This window comes from Notechis scutatus, chromosome 2 (assembly GCF_049901735.1).
Source record: "Notechis scutatus isolate UNSWTSFEM ecotype Mainland chromosome 2, rNotScu1.2, whole genome shotgun sequence".
Classification (NCBI taxonomy): domain Eukaryota; kingdom Metazoa; phylum Chordata; class Lepidosauria; order Squamata; family Elapidae; genus Notechis; species Notechis scutatus.
Genome location: NC_142010.1, coordinates 150,117,885 through 150,139,520, shown reverse-complemented (window position 1 = coordinate 150,139,520; position 21,636 = coordinate 150,117,885).

The window sequence follows — 21,636 nt, the reverse complement described above, 5'->3', positions numbered from 1 at the left end:
GAGGCAGCGGAAAAAGGTGCACCGCGTCCTCAATCCGTCTCAAAGGCCTGTAGGGTTTTCTTTTTCGGGTTTTTCAATCTGCAAGTTGAGCTGGATGTCCACAAACCTTTCCACCCATGTAGCACCGATCTAAGACACTTCCTCGCCCCAAAGACCTCAAAAAGCGTGATCCTTTTGACTACTCCAGCCACGTGGTCCTCAACCCAACTCAAAAAGGCTTTCACTTTTCCACTTCCCCAGATATCCCCCCGCCCCACTTCCCAGATTGCCCGCATTATATCACCTTTCGCATCCTTCCTGCCGTCGAAAAAGCCACCATTTGCAGGAAGTGGGGCGTTTGCAGATTGAAGTCTTGTCAACATTCAAGCGCGGGCAGCAGCGACATTGAAGCAGTCTTGTGGGGGGGAAAAGAAGAATTGTGGGGGTAAGAAATGTCATCTCTTGCTGGCCCGACTCTCCTCCCATTCACCAAAATGAAGGGTACCAATTTCCGCTTCCAGCTTGCCTTCACTCCACCCGGTCCCATAAATAGTTTAGGAAGGTCAAAAGATAGGCAAGCTGGAAAGATCTCACGTGTTCGGGAGATCGGAGATAACAAGCCCAGCAGCAGATCTGTTGGGACTGTCCCTGTAACCCTCCCGGCCCCACCGCCAAAACTCCCCTTTGAAGAATCCCAGGAATTTAAATTTCCCGCGTGCCTCCCTCTTCAGGCGACCCTTTCCAATTGGAAGCGTCTTCCAAAGCAGCGCCCCCCAGAGCCCGATTCTCCGCTCCTGCTTACCAGTCGTCGCAAAGCCAGCAGTAATCTCTCTCTCTCCCCTCTGGGATCCTATGGTGTCCACCCAGTGCGCCACGGTTTATAAAGCTTGGGACTTCTGGGGTGCCATTGGCTCGTGACTTCCCACCATTGGCTTTCCTCCTCCAATCAAGTTCAAGAGCTGTGATCCCTTCTCCACCCACATTTTCCCCTCCCCTGACCAAACCCTTGTCTGATCAAGGAGTGGATTAGGGGAAGGAGGTAAAGCAATCAAAGAGTTGATGGAGGGCAGATAGCTCAATCCATTGCTGGAGACAATGGGTCAAGCCGGGCCCCCCACCCCATCCAGGAAGGTGGATGATACAGGAAGCCTCAGGCATGAATATTCCCGCCCATTCCATTCCAATGGGCCAGTCTTTCTTTAGCCTGATGGTTGAGAGGAATGCTTTTGTTTTACAAATATTCAGGTGATCAAACCAAATCTCAGGATTTTGTAGCACTTGAAAAGGCCAGGCAAAAGTATTGGGGGCAAAATTAAGGAGGAAAATGCAACCTTTGGGTTTTATCCATGACCTTTAAGACTTTTTAAACCTGTGGCCAAAAGAGTTGCCATTCCCCAGCCACAAATAGGTGCATGTTTATTTATTTATTGCAAAGAATAGGTATATTCTTCCCAGATTGGTTTTACAAATAAAACCATAAAAACAGTTGGAGTAGGCCAAAGGATATAGAAATTTAGCTTAAAGAACAACACTGTACGTATGAATAACCGTCCTTACTTCATGTGTCTTTAATATATTCTACAGCATTCTTCTGATGTTGGCTTTTAGCCATAGAAACTGAAGCTTAGATAGTTTATATCAATTCTCCAGATACCATAGCAAAGTGACATAAGTTCTTTTCTAGAGCTCAGTTGTACAGAATTCATGAGAAATATTCTATCCTTGATTGAATGGGTTTTTTTCCTTGTTCCTAGGTATATACATTGGTTATGGCAGTATTAATCAAGGAATATTAAATCAAAATTTCTTCTAGTTGTGATCACTAATTACAGAAATTACAAATAGCCAGGGCCTTCGTTTTGTAATGAGACTTTGTTTTTGCTACAATTTACCCAAGGAACATCTTCACTATTTCTTCATTCATCTGCAAAAAAGCAAAAACAAAAAAGCTTCCAGATTTTCTCATCCCTAATTATTTCTTATTTTTCTTTCTACTTTAGTTCCATTGTTTGCTTTCAGATGCACCCTCAAAATAATTGTTTGAGAGTGGCATTTTTTTAAAACAATTGATGATATAATCGGATGCCCTGTTTTGAATGGAATGGGACTGATCAATAGTACTGGAGTGTAGAAAACAAATGGAGACTGCTTGTTTCTTGCCACTGCTTAAACCTTGTCCCAGAAAGTAGGGGTAGCATCATTGATAATTCTGGAGTGGTAAGTTTTTAAAATTTATAGCAATTTTCTTCATTCCAATGTCTTCCATATGTGTTGAATTTCAACTCTCAGCATTTCCTAGTCAAACTCAACATACCTGATCAAGTAAAAATTGGAAATTCCTATTTTTATGGATTCAGTTGTTTTCTACAGTTTTCAAGGGGCATGGAAAATATCATTTCTCTTTATTCTATGAGCCCCTGGAGATCTATCATATTGTATGGGATGTGGGATTTATGTGTATGTTTGTTTAATTTATATCCCACCTTTATTATTTTTATAAAATTGCTCAAAGCGTTGAACTATCTAACACACCTTTTTCCTCCTATTTTCCCCAAAACAACAGTCCTTCCTTGTTCTGTGACAGTGAACCTGTGACCTAAAAGTGTTGGAGCTAGATGTTCCAGAATTGGGTCTTGTAGTTCCAATACATCCAGGAGTATCAATCTGCTGCAATGCTTTTCCACTCTGGCAACTTTACAATGTGTGGACTTCAACTCCCAGAATGCCCCAGCCAGCTTAAATTTGCCACGGTTGACAAGCCCCTAGTCTGCTGTATGAAGCTCAGGATAAGCATGAAATTCTGTTGCTCTCTGGGACAACATACAACTAAGAAACTCTTCCTTGGTGGGTTTTATTTCCATGTTCCCTAATTCTCTTTCTCCCTGCCCTTGAAGGAAATCCATCAATACAACTATGCCTTCACTGATTTAAGGAATCACTGCCTGACCTGAAAAGTCTTCCAATCACATAAAGAAAGCTGATTTTTGCCTTTTCAGTGGCATCTTGTTGATGTGGTATATTAGAAGATGGGTGACAGGTGACATCAATTTTCTTCCTTGTTAAAACATGCAGGTTTTGAAAAGTTAGAACAAATACCCTGGGGCAGGATTTTCTTCTTTCATATTAAAAAAATAAATAAAGCATGTTTTGGGGTTTTTCTTCTTCTATTTTTTAATGTTTGAGAATAACATCACACCAAAGACAATGTATGCACTTTGGAAGGATAACGCCTGGAAATTCAGAAACTCAGAATTCCAAAGTCCTTTTAGTTCGGGGTATGGAATTTTGTTACAATACAAACTATAATGTCAAATCCTAGTGTGGAATTTGTAATGTAATCTTAAAGTTCCTTCTTTCTCCCTTTATATGGGAGTCATCTAATAGGTTTTCTACTCCTGCTGGCTTTATTTGAGCCTATTCTTGAGCAACTGGAAGGGGGTTGGGGGTGTTAAGGAAGGGGAAATGAAAGTGCAATGAAATCAACATACATTATATTGTAAAAGCCAATTGCCTGAGTTTTGTCCAAAATTTCTCCACATTTTTACTCCAACTGATACCCTTCAATCCAAGATTCCAGGTGGATTTTCCTGCTGCTGGTGTTTTATCCTCATAGCAACTTCTATTGGGTGCATGGTCTTAACATCACCCAGTGCATTTCTCCTTGAGTGAGAATTTGAACTCAATCTCTCTCTTTTAGTCTAGCATCCTCTTTCCAATGGGGGAAAGATTGCTAAAACAATAGCTGGTCAACCCCCTCCCACCAAGGAAAGGATTTATTCCCTGCATAATGAACACATGGGGTGTATTGCCACAAGAACTGCTTTAAAAAGGTATTAAACACATGGATAAGTTTATCAGTGATGAGCAGTCATAGGGACTATATGTAAGTTCCGGGTCAAAGTTTCACTATGATTTGATTTGTTTTATTTTAAAATGGAGGCACCACCATGCCTCATTGATTTTTGTTTTGAAAGATCTGATTAGAAAATGTAGGAAAACATAAGATAACCCGGTGGATTTTTGACCTGGTTCAACATGCTTCTGATGTTCAATATACTGGCAGATGGGTGAGAAGACTGGCATCTGAGTGTGTGCAGATTGCCTCCCCTCCCCCCCCCAAACAAACCACAATCTCCCTGCATCTTGAATGAAATAGTATGAATGCCAGATCAGTAAAGGTGAGGTTTGAACTGGGGGGAAGGGGAGAGTTGGGGAAGGTCAGGGGAAAAACATTTCTGAAGAATGAAATGCTTGGTTGAATGCTGATGGAAAAAGGCAGATAGTAAGACCAAGATGGAATTTCACATTCAGTTTAATTCATTGGTTCTAGGGCTTAAATCTTGAAATAATACATGAGGCCTAAGTTAGTCATGACTTCACACACGGATGGAAATGGGAGTAAAAGTTGACTAAGATTGGATCCCATTCAACCCAATCTCCCTTAATATTGCAACCTTTTGCTCCTTTTGAGTATACAAAGAATGTGGAATGTCTCACTCATCTTTATAACTGCCCTACAAGTAAACGCCTGGATCTGTTTCCTAGATCAACCATCTGGGGTTGTGGTCAGCTTGCCCGAGGGCACCTTTGGAAGCAATGAGATCGTACACACTGGATCTTCCTTTTCCCCCAACTTAATATTGGAGCACCATGCACAATTGCACAAGAAATTCTCTTTTGCAACCTCAGTGGAAGTGAGCAAGACTATTATTGCACATCTCCTGTTGCTTGCACTGGTTAGTGTGCAGGAGCGTGCGTATGAGTGCACTTGCCTTTTCCCCTTCATTTTTCATTCTGGAGTTACAGACCTGAGCTATTACCTGAAAATGGATTGATACTCCTGGAAAGGAATGCAGTTCTCCTATGTGTGCCAAGAGGTCACGAGAAGATTTAAGGTTCTCAGAACAGAATTTGCAGGAAGAAAGTCTAGGATTCCACTCAACTCAATGGCCAGGGATAGTTTACCACATTGTGAAGGAAATGAGGTAACTTTCTTGGCTATCTAAAGAGGAAGGGAAGCTTATGACCATTGCATCCCGAATTGCAGGATGGCACTGCTGGCTTTTAAGGCAGTGGAGCCTTATTTTGACATTTCAAAGATTAGATATTTAGACAGCTATTTCAAGGGAGCCACAGATGAAACATGCAATGGGACTCACAACATGTGCTGATGAGCCCACAGAAAAATAAAGTGAATTATACTGCAAATAGTGCCTTGTCAGAAACCCAGTTACTGTCTGAGTTAGAGTTACATTAATTGACCAATGAGTTACATTCAAAATAAAATTATGTAAGTAATTATGCATTGTAACACTGCATTACTGATTTTTTTAAAAATAAATAAAAACATGTATTTGCAAGCCAAGTCTGTAAATGGCAATCTTTTTCACCAGTGATGGGACCCGGACTGGAAAAAAAATCAGGCTTAGTAGGGGCCATGAGCAAAAAAAAAAAAAAAAAAAAAGCTCAAGAAAACTTTTAAGGGACAAAAATCTGAACTGACAAAGATGCATCATAAATGCATGCAAGGAACAGTTCACAGGGACACTGCTTCATGTCCTGCTTGCTACAAGGTTTAAAAGGGGCTACTCTGGGCTTCAAGAGGAGGACTCTAATTCGTCAGAGTTTATACTGGTAGGTACACAGAGGATTTCTTGCGCCCTTCCTAGAAAATGCGGATCTTCCTGCTCAAATCTAAACGGGTGAGGATTGAATGAATAGACTCTTTTCTTTTTCAGGGTTGTGGAGTGAAGGTGAAGGGCTATTTTGAAGCCAGCCCTGTGGTTCCCAAGACTACATGTGCCCCAATATCCCTGCAATCGATTACTGAATTGGAGCCAGAGATACAGATCTGCTTTAACCTCTCAGAGATGGCAGTACAAATAATGCTGACATTTTGAGAAAAATCATGTTTCCAGTTTCTCTTTGGGTTTCCCCTAAATTTCTACAGGTTCCTTAATTGCCACGGGTAGATGCTCATGAAGGCTGCTCTTAATTGTTCAGCTGCCCCAATATTGCATCTGTGTTCAAATAGGTTGAAATATCCTAAATTTTGTTGCATTTCATTCCAAGAAATTTGGTGCAACTCACAACAACCCTGTTAGGTTGATCAGGTGGATAGTGAATGCTTTGTTTAGTAGCTAGATGGGGACTTGATACCATCCCAATGCTCAGTGGGCTCCCTGATAACTACATCTACAATATACCCTAAAATGCTGCCTACATCCACATTAGGTAAGGCAAGAAACTCACGTATGTGATGAGATTGATTTTCCCACCAAAATGTCTTTTATATTTTTGAAGCCAAAGTCTTATCTAGTTAATAGGCTGCAATGGTGAATATGCTGTAGTTCTTTATTCTCACACTGTGAAAACTGGTTCTGACACTGGGCTAGGCCTGGATTGTTCCACCATACCTAGACAAAAATGGAAGTGGTGGTGGAATTATGTGACAATTGTGTAACAACTGTGTGACAACGTGTGATCAAATGTAATGCATTTTTTTTTAAAAAAAGTGCTGATTTTTATTCATATGAAGCGTTTCCCTCAGGAGCTTAAGACAATATAAATAGCTCTCCCTTCTGCAATTTTCTCCAGAACAACAACTCTGTGAGGTAGCCTGGACTGAGAAAAAAACAAACAAACAAAACCCAAAGCCACCCAGTGAGCTTCCCTGGCTGCAGCTGGAACAAGCAAGAGGTCTTCCCTGTTGTTAGCCTAAGCACCATATCGCTAGGGCTGTGCAAAGAAAGCTAAGCGTGGGATGGTTTGAGGGAAATGGAAATGTGGTCTGCAGATCTGTTAAGGTGCTTGCCTAGAAAACAGCAGACTGAGTTCTACTCCAACCCTAAGAATGAAAGCTGCTGGATAACTTTGAGCCAGTCATTCTCTCACAGCCCAACTTGCCTCACAGGCTTGTTGTTGGAGGCAAAATAGGAGGAGGAAGAAGTATTAGGTATGTTCACCACCTTGAGTTACTTCTGAATTAATAAAAATGGGATAAACAAAAAACAAAAAAAGATAACAAACAAACAAAGGTTTGCATGTATGCATGTGGAAGCATGCATGGTGGCTTGCAATAGAAAATATGCAGGCAATTGAACTGACTGACCCACATTGAAAGTTTATTGCATGGATCATGGAAGAGTAATTTTAAATTATTAAAACTAGTTATATAATCAATTGTGTATATTATTTATTGCTGGCATAAGGCTGAGGTTGTTGCTGGAATAAATAAACTAACAGACTATGTTCCCATTGAGAACCACTAGAAAAGGGGTATTCTTTCAATCCTTCAGCTGAAAATATTTGGAAGTATTTCTTCTTTGCACCACTTTACAAGCATGGGACAGCTTTCTTTTTCTCCTGACTCATTGTGTTCACTTTGCTGTGTTTCAATTCATTCCTTTCCTCTGGGGAGAAAAAAAAAAACAGCAAATGAACAATACAGTATTGCTAATATGCTAATATATTAATCCTTTTAGTTTTTTTAGGTTTGCAGGACAAATTTGCATGGGAATTAGTAAAGGAGGTGCTTAGATATTGTATGCATGGAAAAAAAGATTATATGATGCTAACCTGAAATCTATTTTATGTAAAGGAGTGGTTTTGGTAAATTCTGATACTAATTTCTGAGATGATATAATTTTGGCTTTTTATAAAGTGGCAACGGGCTTATGAACAAAGAAGGAAATATCTATTCAAATTTGTTACTTTTTGAAGTAGCCACAGATCCAATATGAGTACTTCTAATTCTATCATTGGATTGTTTACTGTGTCTGGCCTTATGGCAAAAATCAATGATTTGATTCAATTAGTTTGAGTACTTCTCACTATGTTTTTGTTAATTGAACTCAATATGAATCTTGACTTGTGCATTTTGGACACAATCCAGTCCTCATATAAGCATTTTAGGCTGCAACCTTGAAGCCCACAAAAATGCCCCACTGATTTTGATGGGATTTATTTTTGCATAGATGTGGATAAGATACCACCCATCAATCTCTTTTAGCTCTTATTCCTGGTTTCTCTTGATTTTTTTTCCCTTTGTGTTTGCATTTGGACATCATAACTAAAATAATCTCTATTCATAAAAAAATAAAGCTGGCATATCCTTTCTCATTAAACCTGTAGCAATATCGCAAGACAGTTTTTGTTACATTTTGATGAGGCTGAAGATGGGATGAGTCTTTACAAAGCTGAAACTTTGGGAAAGGAGCAAACTTCAGCTTCACAATTTTGATGGTAGAAGATGACTTGGAGGGATGGATGAAGAGGATGAAAGCTGGGGAGGCCAGGCTTACTCTATCTTAGTGTAGATTCCTGCATATCAATAGTTTTTGGGAAGAGTCTCAGGAGGAGGGAAGAGGCAGGAAATCTGTGTCCCATGTGGAGTGGGTTGGGGGTGAAATCTCTGCATTTGAATGGAAATTGAATAGACAGAAGGGCTTTGTGATGAGAAGATTAAGTGCCCTGTCACCAACTATCTCAACAACCTCCCACAAAACCTCCTTCTCTGCCTTCCCATCATAAATGTTTTCCTGGTCTTGTTTCAGAAGCCCTGGAGCCAAGGTTGACTTGCAAAGACACTTTATAAACAACCTTCCATTAAAGATGGAATGAACCTAAGGCAAAGAAATAGAAAATCCTTCTTGGGACATGCTTTGTTTGGGGTGGGGGGGATAATCCTACATGAACTCCATAAACTATATGCCCATCTGTCTTCCTCTGTTTTCCATAATCTGTAACCCATCTTTTCTGAACCCGGTGCCTTCCAGATGCATTATGACCATAAGCCTAAGAATTCTCAGCTAAGATGGCCAGTGGTGGTCATAACAATTAAAGGTCCCCCAATTATGGAAGATGTACTAAAGAATGGCACATCTATGTATTCTTTACTCAGCACTGTGAATCCTTTGATGACCTTGAGCATATATTTCACTCTGACACTTGAGAGTATGAAATGTAGGACACAAGAAGGAGAATGTGAGATGGAGAGAATTTGGCCTGTTGTTTGAGAACTTTGGGAAGAGAGATGGGGAATAACTGCTATAAAATAAATCTGTAAAATAATTCTGTTTCTGGCCTTGAAGCCACATGATTCCTGAGATTTGAACCTGGCTCTCAGATGAATATTGAATGACCCCACAGTTGTCAATCTCAATTGAGATGTCAGGGAAAAAGACTAGATCAACAGAACTTGCCATGGCAAATGGGCAGTCCTGCCTTTTCCCCAGTCTCCTTTGTCCTTAAGCTTCCTTCCATCACTTGCTGAATTCTCAAACTGAAGGACAGTGGTGTCTGTATGGAAATGGTCTTTCTACCTCTTTTTTTTGTAAAAGCCCTGCTTGTGGAAGCTGCTGCTGAAGACATGGCAAGGAACTTTCAGGTGCAACGTTCACTTATCTCCTACCTCCACCTCACCTTTTGCTTTTTAATATTTCCCTCCTGAAGAAGTGGAATATGTATTATTATTTGGGGGAAATGTCCCCATTAAAAAAATAACACATAAACTTGGAATACTGCTGCTGGCATAAAAGTAGAAATGACAGGCTAAGAAAAATTGAGCTGGATCAGACAAAAGCCTGTTTTGATCTCTGTCCTGGTTCTTGCACCTGTGGGGAGGTGGAGAGCAGAACAGTGTGCTATTACACTGCTATTCACAAAAACTGGCATTTTGCATCTGATCTTAGGGGTAAAAATACAGCCTTGGAGCTTTAATCCTTAGCTTTCTCCTCACCCCACCCATCAACATTCAACGGCCATAGCAGAAAGTAACTGTTCAGAAGAAGCCAACAATATCCTGACATTCTGAACTAAGGAAGGTCAGTTCCGGGACAGCATCCTGCTAAGTCACCTTTGGGAGCACCAATTGCAACAAACCCCAGATGAGATGCAAGATGCAAATGAATCTTAAAAACAAGTTGGGCTAAAACCTGCTGACTTCCTAATCCCAGTAATCTGTAAGAGTCAGTTTGGTGCAATGGTTAACGTATTGGCTTAGAAAGCAGGAAACTATGACACAAAACCTGAATGGGTGGCTTTGGGCCAGTCACTCTTTTTCAGTCCAGCTCACCTCACCGGGTTGTTGTGGTGAAAATAGGAGAAGGACTATTAGGTATGTTCATCGGTTTGAATTATGTATTAAATCTAATAAGTAAATAACATGGTTCATTTAATTGTGGCTTAGCATGCTGTGTGAATTCAATCATTGTAGTTTATTCACATGCTTCGTTGGTTTACCATCAGACTACCACTGAGTTCTGATTTAATCTAGTGCGTGAAACTAATCTTGCAAAACTCAAGGGTTAGTTTTTTTTTTTTTTTTATAATTGAGAGTTGGAAGCAGGAGGTTTCTTCCAGATAGGCAAAAGTACAATCCCCATTAATTCTCACATGAGGATGATAGAAGTTATAGTCCAATGTATCTGGAGTGTATTAGATATAAAGTCATCAAAGTCTGAAGAGTCTAAATTTGACTCCACAAAAACACAGGTCTCAAGTTCTGTAGCTTTTAACAGGATAACAGAGTTTGAAGGGACTTTGGAGGTCTTCTAGTCCAACCCACTGCTCAAGCAGGAGATCCAACCTATATAATTTCAGACAAATGGTTGTCCAATCTCTTCTTAAAAACTTCCAGTGTTGGAGCATTCACAACTTCTGGAGGCAACTTGTTCCACTGATTAATTGTTCTCACTGTCAGGAAGTTTCTTCTTAATTTTAAGTTGCTTGTCTCCTTGATTAGTTTCCATTCATTGCTTCTTGTCTTGCTTTGTCTTCTGGTGCTTTGGAAAATAGGTTGACCCCTCTCTTCTTTTTCAAGAGCTTTGTACTAAATAAGGAAATATACATTATTAAGTAATCTGCCATTTATTTCCACCATGCTACAATAAATATAAGTATAACTTTCAAGCCCCTTTCCCTCAACCTTTGGGAAAATTATTTACTCTGAAAATCTAGAGGGTTTGTTCAAATTCCCTAAGAATTTCTTGAGCTTTTTGATGAGGCAACATTACTTAAGCTATTGGCCAAGGATGGTACCTAAGGTGCTTTAGGGGAGTGACTCATTCTTTTTATCATCCACCCTTTGTGTAAATGCTATCGCAATTTAGGCAAAGGTGACTCACAGGCAGCCCAAATCCAATCATCTTCTGGGAAGAGAGGGGGGTTGTTTTCCTCCCAAGCATGATAGCTGGGTTTAACCAAAACCAGGAAAGCCAAGATTCAGCCTTATCCTGTTCCCAGCCTGCCTTCATCATTCTTCTAACTGGAAATTCTTGTATTTGAGTCTGTCAGCCATTCATAATATATCCCCCAATCTGGATTTATACATATGCATTGGATTTCAGGTCTACTAATTCCCCTAGCCACTTTGTGAATAGAATTTGGGGAAGTGAAATGCAGCAGATGTGGAAAGGTTATTTAGCACACATTTTTAGCCTACATTTCCTGTTTGAGGCAGCATGCTGAATTCTGCTCTCTCATCCACACAACATGATATTAGTGAATACTGAATGATTGGCTGGCTTAAATTCACGAAGTGACTTTTCATTAGCGGGTGAAGTGGAATCTGTTTTTTCCCCCTGCTCCTAATTCAAGACTCCAATCTAGTTCTCCCTAACCTGGTGCTCTTTAGATATATTGGGCTACATTGGCATTTGCAGGGACAGCATGTGGTGAGTATATCTGGAGGGTCAGTTTGCAAAAGAATGTCCTAAAAGATGCTATAGGAATATCCCAATATTCCTGGGTGTCCCCTTAATTTTGATTAAAAAAAAACCTCAGATGAATTATTAGTCACAAGAAAGAATCCCAAAAAGTTCAGTTTATGGTTGGGTTCACACAGTGTGCTTATATAGCCATGGCTTGTTTGGCTATGATTTGCTGAACAAAGGGCAACTGATTGAGGTTGCACAATGCGGTATAGGCCACCATGGTTAAGTTCACACAACTCATTAAGCCAAAACCAAACACTCACCCACTTTTTTTTTTTGGCTTTGTGTTATTCAGGACTGTGACTTCTTGGTTCTGCTTTTGAGTCTGGAGAGCAGAACTGTTGGGTTTTACTTTCCGGAACCACTATAGATGAGCTGTTATGGTTGGAAAATAGCAATCCATGAATGCTCAAAGAAACTACAAAATAAATTATAGTTCTATCCTATTCCATGCCATGATTTTGAGTAACTGTTACAACATATGCTTACTTGAGAGTAAACTCCTCTAAATTATATTATGTTAGTTATTTTATGTATGTAACATTCCTCAGTTAATATTTTATTGAATTAATCAGAAAATGATTTTCTGAGGAAAGAATGGAAGATTTCATCTAAGCAACTTCTCTGATGTCTGACAAATAATTTTTTTTCTCGGTAGTAGAGGCTGCTGCCTGGATAAAAAATTTACATCCCTATAAGCTGCCATTGTTCTGAGTGGGCCTCTATTTTATGTACATGGCTTAAGGTTGTATTTTTCACAATTGCTGTGGTACTTTTTGATATGCACAGTACATTTCCTTCCTGACAATATAACTGTATCAATGCTTGCAGTTTAAGGAGACCTGAATAATGTCTGAAGATACCTAGTGTTACTACAGGAGGGGTAAAGCAGAGTGGGATTGCACATGTATGCACTATATGCAGAAGGTCTCAGATTCAATCTCTGGCACATCCAAGAACATTTTGAAAAGATCCTGCTTGAATGTTTAGAGAACAACTGACACTCATTGGATTCACACATAGTGCTACATCATGTTTGTTTTAACCAGGCTGTTTGGATCCCTATGCAGGCACTCATGGCCAAGGGGCCTTCTGATAGTTCTCATGCCATAGAAATAAATGCAGCAATACATGATCCTGCCTTAAACAGATAATCAGAGTTGGAAGGGACCTTGTAGGTCATCTAGTCCAACCCCCTGCCCAAGCAGGAGATCCTACATCATTTCTGACAGATGGGAGTCTAATCTCTTCTTGAAAGTCTCAAATGATGGTGCTCCCACAACTTCCAAGGGCAAGCTGTTCCATGGGTTGATTGTTCTCACTGTCAGACAGTTTCTCCTTATTTCCAGGTTAAATATCTCCTTGTTCAGTTTCCATCCATTATTCCTTGTTTGGCCTTCAGGTGCTTTAGAAAATAGCTTGACCCCTCTCTGTGGCAGCCCTCAAATATTGGAACACTGCTATCATGTCTCCCTTGGTCCTTCTCTTCACTAGACTAGCCAAGTCCAGTTCCTGTAACTGTTCTTTATATGTTTTAATCTTCTGTCCCCTAATCATTCTGGTTGCTCTTCTCTGTACTTTTTCTAGAGTCTCAACATCTTATTTATAGTGTGGTGACCAAAACTGGATGCAGTACTCTAGGTGTAGTCTTACTAAGGTTTTATAGAGTGGTATTAGTACCTCACTTGATCTTGATTGTATCCCTCTGTTAATGCAAATTAGGATTGCATTAGCTTTTTGGCTGCTGCTGCACACTGCTGGCTCTTATTTAGCTGGTTGTCCACTAAGACTCCAAGATCCCTCTCACAGTTACTGCTATTAAGCCTGGTTTCATCCAGTCTATATGTCTATCTTTGGTTTTTCTTGCCGAAGTGTAGGGGTTTACTTTTCTCTACATTGAATTTCATTTTGTTAGAATTTCATTTTGTTAATGTTCTAGTCTGTCAAGACCCCTCTGGATCTTGAGCCTATCTTCTTGGATGTTAGCTATTCCTGCCAGCTTAGTATCTGCAACTTTGGTAAGTTCCCCTTCTATTCCCTCATCTATGTTGTTAATGAAGATATTGAAGAGTACTGGGACTAAGATGGAACCTTGTGGCACCCCACTGCTTACTTCCTTCCATGTAGACTTCAACCCATTAAGGACTACTTGTTGAGTACAGTTTGTCAGCCAGTTGCGAATCCATCTGGTGGTGGTGCTATCTATCCCACTTTTTTCTAGCTTACCAAGAAGTAGGTTGTGGTCTACTTTGTCGAATGCCTTGCTTGAAATCTAAATATATTATGTCCACAGTATTTTACTGGTCTACTAATTTAGTCACTATGTTGAAGAATGAAATAAGATTAGTTTGGCATGATCTGTTTTTAACAAACCCGTGCTGACTGCTAGTTATTACTTTACTTGTTTCTAGATGTTGGCAGATCTGTTTTTTTTTATTATCTTTTCCAGTATCTTCTCGGGTATTGATGTTAGGCTGATTGGTCTATAGTTTCCTGGGTCTGTTTTTTCCCCCTTTTTGAAGATGGGAACCACATCAGCTCTTTTCCAGTCCTCTGGTAGTTTCCTGGTGCTCCAGGATTTTTGAAAGATATGGTGCAGTGGTTCTGAGATGATCTGTGCCAACTCCTTTAAAACTCTGGGATGTAATCCGTTAGGCCCCGGTGATGTGTATTCATCAACAGGTGTTCTCTTACTATTTTTTTTTTGCTTATTTTAACTTTTATTTCTGGTCTGTTACAGTTGTGTTTTTGGTGGGTTGAGCTATAGTTTGTTTTTGGGTGAAGACCGATACAAAGAATGAGTTAAGCAGCTCTGCTTTCTCTCTGTTACCTGTTATTTCCTTGTTGTCTTCCCTCCTTACTTAGTGGACCGACTGCTTCCTTGAATTTTTTTTTTTTTATTATTATCTTGATTGGGAATGGGCTGAGCCATCTATCACCCATCCATCTTGTAGTTTGCAGAGTGTAAATAATTAGGATTAAAATAAGGAAAGACAATCAAACCAATAACAGTTGAACGGTTGTTGAAACCCACACTGAAGAAGCAACAAACATATCACACCCCACAAAAACATACATTAAAAATGGTGTCCAAACCACCCACTCCATCTTCTGCTGAAAAGGGAGGTTGGGATGGAAAAAAGGCATGAATCTTCAGAGAGAAGTTGGCGTTGCATCCCCTTCCCAAGCAGCTGCTCAGATCCTGTCTCTCAGGCAGGGTCCAATGCTTTCTGAGATCTCCCCTCCCCCACAGGAAACATATGGGGCAACAACTGAATACTGATTGCTGTTTTGGTTTCCCACAAAGCTACGTTGGAAGCCTGGTGGGAACTTAAAATGGCAGCTCAAAGTAGAACATTGATACTACTTTGCTCACCAATCAAGCCCATCAATGGAGGAAGACTATAGCCAGCCCTCTGCCTTCTCTTCCTGCTTTTGTAAATACTCATGGTAGCTTGCATTAATTCATTAATTACTGGCCTTCCCACATTGATGTAAACCAGGGGTCCCCAAACTTGGCAACTTTAAGACTTGTGGACTTCAACTGCCAGAATTCTATTTATTTATTTATTTTATTTATTTATTTGATTTGCCAATTGTTTACAAGATAATAAGTATAAGTGTATACATAGTTGTGAATACATGAAAAAATGGATACCATTAACATTGAAATCCAAGATTAAAATTAACAACAAAAAGTTTGGCAAGAGAAAAGCATGTTTGTTATTTTTGTTGAGAGCTTTAAACTATTAAATGCTTCTGCTTTATTTGCTTGCTTGCTATCTAAAGATGCCACATTTTAAAAAAACAAACCCAGTACTTGAAGTATAGTAAAAAGTCACAATTGGAGAATGTGTGAGTTCTCAGTTTCTGGAGATTTTTAAGAGTCTGGAAAGCCACCTTTGAAGACCAGTTTAATAAATATCCCTGCATGCTACAGATAGCTGGACTAGAGGATCTTTGTGGGCTTTACCAATTCCACAATGTTGTGATTTGATTATTTTTTACAGGTTAGCATTATTGCAGGTCAGCATAGCACAAAGACTGAGTGTAAAAAGGGAACTGCCATATTATTCATTCACAGCATATGGGTTTATGGATGATTACCCAAGAAAGGCAAATTCTGTTGCATTCTATAGGCATATACCTTAATAATTGTGAATCTTGAGTTGTCAGCCTTTGACAATATAATGCAACCACTCTGTGTATGGTTTTGGATGCTGTTCTGGAAATGACAGTTTTACTCTGAAGCCCTAGCCATAGCTAGTTTATTTATTTTTCAAAACAACAACACCAACACTTGGTGACTATTTCAGATTGTTTTTATTGATGCCAAGAACCTTTTAGGAGAAAAAGCACAATCAAAAGGTGGGACTGAAAACGAAGATGTGTGTGTGTGTGTGTGTGTGCTAAAAATAATAATTATGCAATATTCGTGGCCTAGAATTAGATGTCAGTGGCCTACGTGCTCAGTTTTAATCTTGGGATTTGCTACTCTGATAAGAAGGATGCAATTACCAATCTCCTTTTGAATTCTAGCACACTAACCACCTATGGAATGTGTCACCATTTTCTTGTGTGTACAGTAGCTAAGACATTACATCCTTTTTAGTGTGCAAACACAGTCAAACACTCCAGAGAGCATTTTGATTCTGTGCAAATGTCCGGGTGAGCCAACAGTCATTATTAGTAAGGAGTTAATCTCTGTGGCGCCAATGCAGAAAGTTCAAGCATGTGACAGCTTTGGGTAAGGAAACAATACAATGTACACCACTGTTTACTACCAGCTTTATTCTATTGCTGATTAGGTTTCCTCTCACCCTTGAATAAAGACTGTGCCTTTAAGACTCTACAACAGGCAGACATCTGGGGGGTAGTGGGAGAAGGTAACAGTTTTGCTCCTGTGAGAAACGCCCAAATGACCTATGCCCACAGTAAGTTTTTGATGGGGAATTCTCCTTGTAAGAATTTGAATGGACATTCAGCCTGGAAGACACTTGGCATGTTTCTCAAAAGCAAGCCAAAGACAATTCAAAGGACATGATTTCGGATGCTTTCCATTAAACAGGGGCATCTAATGAAATTTCCTTTGAAGGATAACCCTGCAGTCAAACAAACAAAATTGATAATTACTTAGTCCAAAAGCTGAATTTGTCATAATTTGCTTTCAAAAAATTTGGATGAATCTAGCCCAGAAATCACCTACTTTAGACTGGATTCAAATTGACAGATTTTGAATCCTAATCCAACATAAAGTAGCTCCTGAATTTTTGTTAAGGTCGGTCCATTTTTTTTAAAAAATGCAGGATACAGTGAAATAAGGGTAGACCAGCTGCAGGCATGAAAGGAAGACATACATTTATGAGTTAACCACTTTGTGCAGTATAAATAGCAAGATGTGGTAGCAAGGATTGGCGATATCTAGTAAAATCTTGAATCTTTAGGCATTGGGTTTCCTAGGTATAAAGCAACTACTTTTATGACTTTTTGGAAGTGGAATGGCATCTGTTCCTCAGGCTGTTTAATCCCTCACATGTTTATTCAGAAGGAAGACTTTCTTGTAATCAGTTGGGTGCTTTCTCAAGTAAGTACAGATGGAATCCCAGAATTAAATGCAGGGCCCAAAAGATACTTATAGCCTTATTTCCATCCCCAGAGAAGAAATGAAGCAATCACTTACAGCAGGGGAAGGGGGAGGAGGAGGGGGAAGAATGTTGTTTGTAGGTAAGAAGATATTTTCTTTGTCACATCCTCCCCCCCTCTGATATGCAGGAATTTGGCCTTCAAGGCTAAAATTCATTTGCAAATTGAGGAAGGGAGGGAGGGAAGGAAGGAAGGTGGGAAGCAAACAGAAAAAACAGGCTGATCCATAAAAACAGTTGGGATTCATTCTGAACCAGACAGTTGAGCCACCTCATGGCCAGATATGCCTGGGTTTTCTCCTTAGTTTTCACTGGGATGTCTGCCTACAATACTTCCCAAGGTGAACAGAAGCACAGTCATGGCAATAGTATGGAGGGCTGCAGTAGCTTATAGGAGTGGTGCAAGAAAAGGCTGCAAATGATTTACCATTGGAGTCTCTGCATGTTTACCGTGAAGTAACTCCTCAGAAAATGGAAGGGGGAATGTATGAGATTTCCCCAACCTACTGTCATTTAGATGATTGACTGCCAACTCCTATGATGGAGATGCACCTCAAGGAAGCACCAGAATGAGAATGCCCACCTTATATTTAGCTTGCCAGCACTCCAATCATAATTACATTTATTTGAGAAACTGTTTGACCCCTCCTGAGCCTAGACAAATTTTAAAACAGTGAGACAGGAATTAATTTAGTAATTGCTCAAATATGTAAATCCAGATGAATTTGATGAGATAGGATACAAATCTTTAATTTCTCTCTTATAGCTGGGGAACTACCTCATTACTCCAACATAGTATTCTAGATCTAGAAGTTCCCACAATACTCCAAAGAAAGCCTAATACATTTATGGTTTTCCCAGATTATCTAAATCTTGCACCTGAGTCTTCACACAAACCCCATTTGATACTTGCAGGGATTCTCTGCAAATGTATGTGGAAGCATCTGGACATTTTTACCTGATTTAAAATAAATAGGATGATATCGGATTAGTTATTTGATAGAATGCCAGAAAACCCTAGGTTGTAAGCTAGAAAGTCACAAAAGGTTCCAAAAACATGCTGGAAGAAGGCCATGCCAAATTGCTAATGTGTCATGGATGAAATCTGTGTGGACATGTGCCTGAAGTTACAAGGACCTGTCTTCAACTTGAAGGAGACTTTACCTTCCTTAGTGAATTAGGCTGGATTTACACATTGTACTAAGCCAGGAATTTGGTTCATAAGCCCCCAAGGCTTAACCTTAGGTGTGAAGCAGCCACTGATTTCCCTCAATAAACATAGCAAGTTTCTTCCTTGAGCTAAAATGTGAACCCAAATTTCCTACATTTAGGCTTAATATCAAATGACAGGAGCAAGCATGGATGACCATTTCTGTAGTTTTAAAAGAGGTATGGCCACAAAATGAATCCAAGTATTACATTTTTTGGAAAGGGTTGATCAAGTCTGTTCAAGACAGAGGGGTCAGATTTAGTGCAAAAAATAAATAAATAGCAAATCCCATATATGTATGCATATATCCCTAGTTTAAGGTAGTGTCAGAGAATATTATTTCAGGTGGGGAATAGGGGAGGGTTAAAAGATCCTAGGATCAATCTCTTTTTCAGCCATAAATTTATTAACTGCATAAAGAGTCTCCTAGTCCTAGATTACCCATATAAAGTGGGATATTTTAGTTAAATATTTATCTCTTGCCTTTTAGTTTTTCTAAGCATGCCAGTTGCAAGCAGGACTTTCTGAATCTTGATATATTCATTATTTTTATGACTATCTGCTCTGCTCTGAGTACATTTGAAATTTTTAACTAAGTTTGGATATTAGAGATACATACATACATACATACATACATACATACATACATACATACATGCTGTTTCTACCATGTTTCAGTCAGCCAAATAATTGCAAATCAATTTGAACTGTGATATTGAAGCCCTCCAAGAATACATCCAGGTCTGCTGAAAATTAATGGTTCAGCAGATCTAGGAGACACCAATGGAAGGATCTTTCCCTCTTCTCTCCTTTCCCTCTTTTCTGGCTATTTGCCAAATGTACAGTCAATCTATTCCTCCTGAATGTTAAGGGAAGATGGGAGAACATCCTATCTATTGCCCCAAATAGTCATTCATGCATTTTTGACTGTGGTGTATTTTATTAAATAAATAACTAAATACTAAGAACTGTTGCAACTATTGCTCTTTCCACCAGAATAGGGATATTTTAATCAATGATAGCTAGCTTATGATTGCTAGGAAGCAATAAACTAGAAATTTCAAGATAAAGCCAACATTTTTCAAATTTGTTTGTAAATAGCATGTAAGAAAACCTGTAATTGGATCAGAACCATGGATTTTGTCCTTTGGTGTTCGTTTTCCATGCTGCCTTGCTGAGTGCTTTGGGAAAGTCTACAGTCATAGCAAAGTGGATAATAATTGGGTGCTTCTTGACTGGCATCAAAGTGATGTCAACACCAAGCATTTTTATCCAGTTGTCATTGCTGATATTTTCTGCCCTTGATGGATTTCTAGTGAATGAATATGCCACCTTGTATTTAAGGATAAGACTCCAGGACCAACCGCTCAATTTTCTTGACAATAAGGAAGTGGTTTTTTCCATCGCTTTCTTCTGGGATGATTTTCTACTTCCCCATGTAATTAGCTATCTCCATTTTTCTGCCAGAGTGATTCCAAAGCACGTGGTTTACTTCCGTAACATTCACATTTTCTGGGTAGACATTCGCTACCTTTCTTAAAAATTTCTCCCCTTTCAACAGAGGCTAACATATCAACGGGGTTCTCCCTCACCATCCTCTCCCCTCTGTCCCTTTTGTATCTCTCAAAGTTGAGGTAGGATCCCTAGTTCTCTAATTGTCAAGATCTCAGTGGGAAAAACAACCATGCCTTCTTTCTCTAAAGTGAAATTGATTTATTGACACACAAATCTTAAGGTACATATTAATATGGAATGGAACATGTTACATAATAGTCCAAATGAACATGAAATGTTCACTCTGACACTCTCATCCCCCCTCCATTATATACATACATGGACCTCACCCCATTCCTAAGAGGTCCTTAAAGGGGGCATGCATAAGTGCACCAGCATGCCTACCATCCCTGTCTTACTGTCCCCATTTATCTGAATTTACTTCCTTTGTTCTTGTTTATGTTCATACTTATACTAGTTATCGTGTACAAGTTTGACAAGCAAATCAATAAATAAAACAAATAAATACACACAAAGACAGGTTACTTTCCACTGAGTAACTCCATTTTCTTAAAAAAGAAAAAGAAAAATCATGTTGCATTTGGGCCATCCTTGTTTTTTTAGTCTTCCTAGTCTCTTATCTAGATAGAGACTTGTCAACCATGGAGAATTATGAATACTTCCCACATGTATTCTATTACCTCAAAAAAAAAACAAAAAAAAACAGTACCATTGTAGAGCTGTTATGCCTTCAGGATGTCACAAGGCTCTTAATTTGAATCCTTGAGGATCTTCTTGTAGAAGGATGTTTCACTTCATCCTTACTTTAGCAGGGTAGGTCCTCATTTCTCCCCTACCCCACAGCCCATTTTTAGGGCTGCATGTTTGTGTGTGGTGGCAAGATTGAAGAGGGTGCCGTTTCTGTTTCTGGGTGGGTGGGAGTTGTGGAAGTCTTCTTGGAAGGGGCGCAGGCAAGTCTGCCCATCACTGTCTCACACCGCCTGTGGTTCACTGTGGGAATTGGGCTCCTACCGCCATGAATATCAAAGGGCAATGGGAGGGGAAGGAGGTAGACCATTGTACAGGGAGGGGGAAGTGAGAGCTTTGGAACCCCTGCTTGCTTCTCACTTCTTGCTTCAGACTAGATTAGATCAGAAGAGCCAATTAGTGTTGATGAAAGGCTGGGTTGGGGGGGGGGCAGGCGAAAGAGGATGCAAGGAGGGGAAAAAATTCCTGCCACATCTTGCTTTCCAGCCAACCAACTCCAGTTGGATACAGTCTGGGCTCCTTCATTGCATCCAAGGGTCTTCTTGAAAATCCCACCTTGGAAGTTTCACCACACCTGGTGACCCAATGTTAGAAGGCTTGGTCTATGGTCGCAAAAATCAGGAAAGAAAGAGGGTTAAAAGGCCCCCCAAGAGTCCCTGTAGCAGAGGTACACACAACCATGTACTAAGAGAAGGAAACTTGCCAATTGTTGCCACAGGCATAAAGCTTTGGGATCTGAACAATGTGACTAGATCACCTGTCATGTGTCTGAGACAGCTATTCTACATGCCCTTGCTCATCATTATCGTACAGGTGGCATGTCCATATC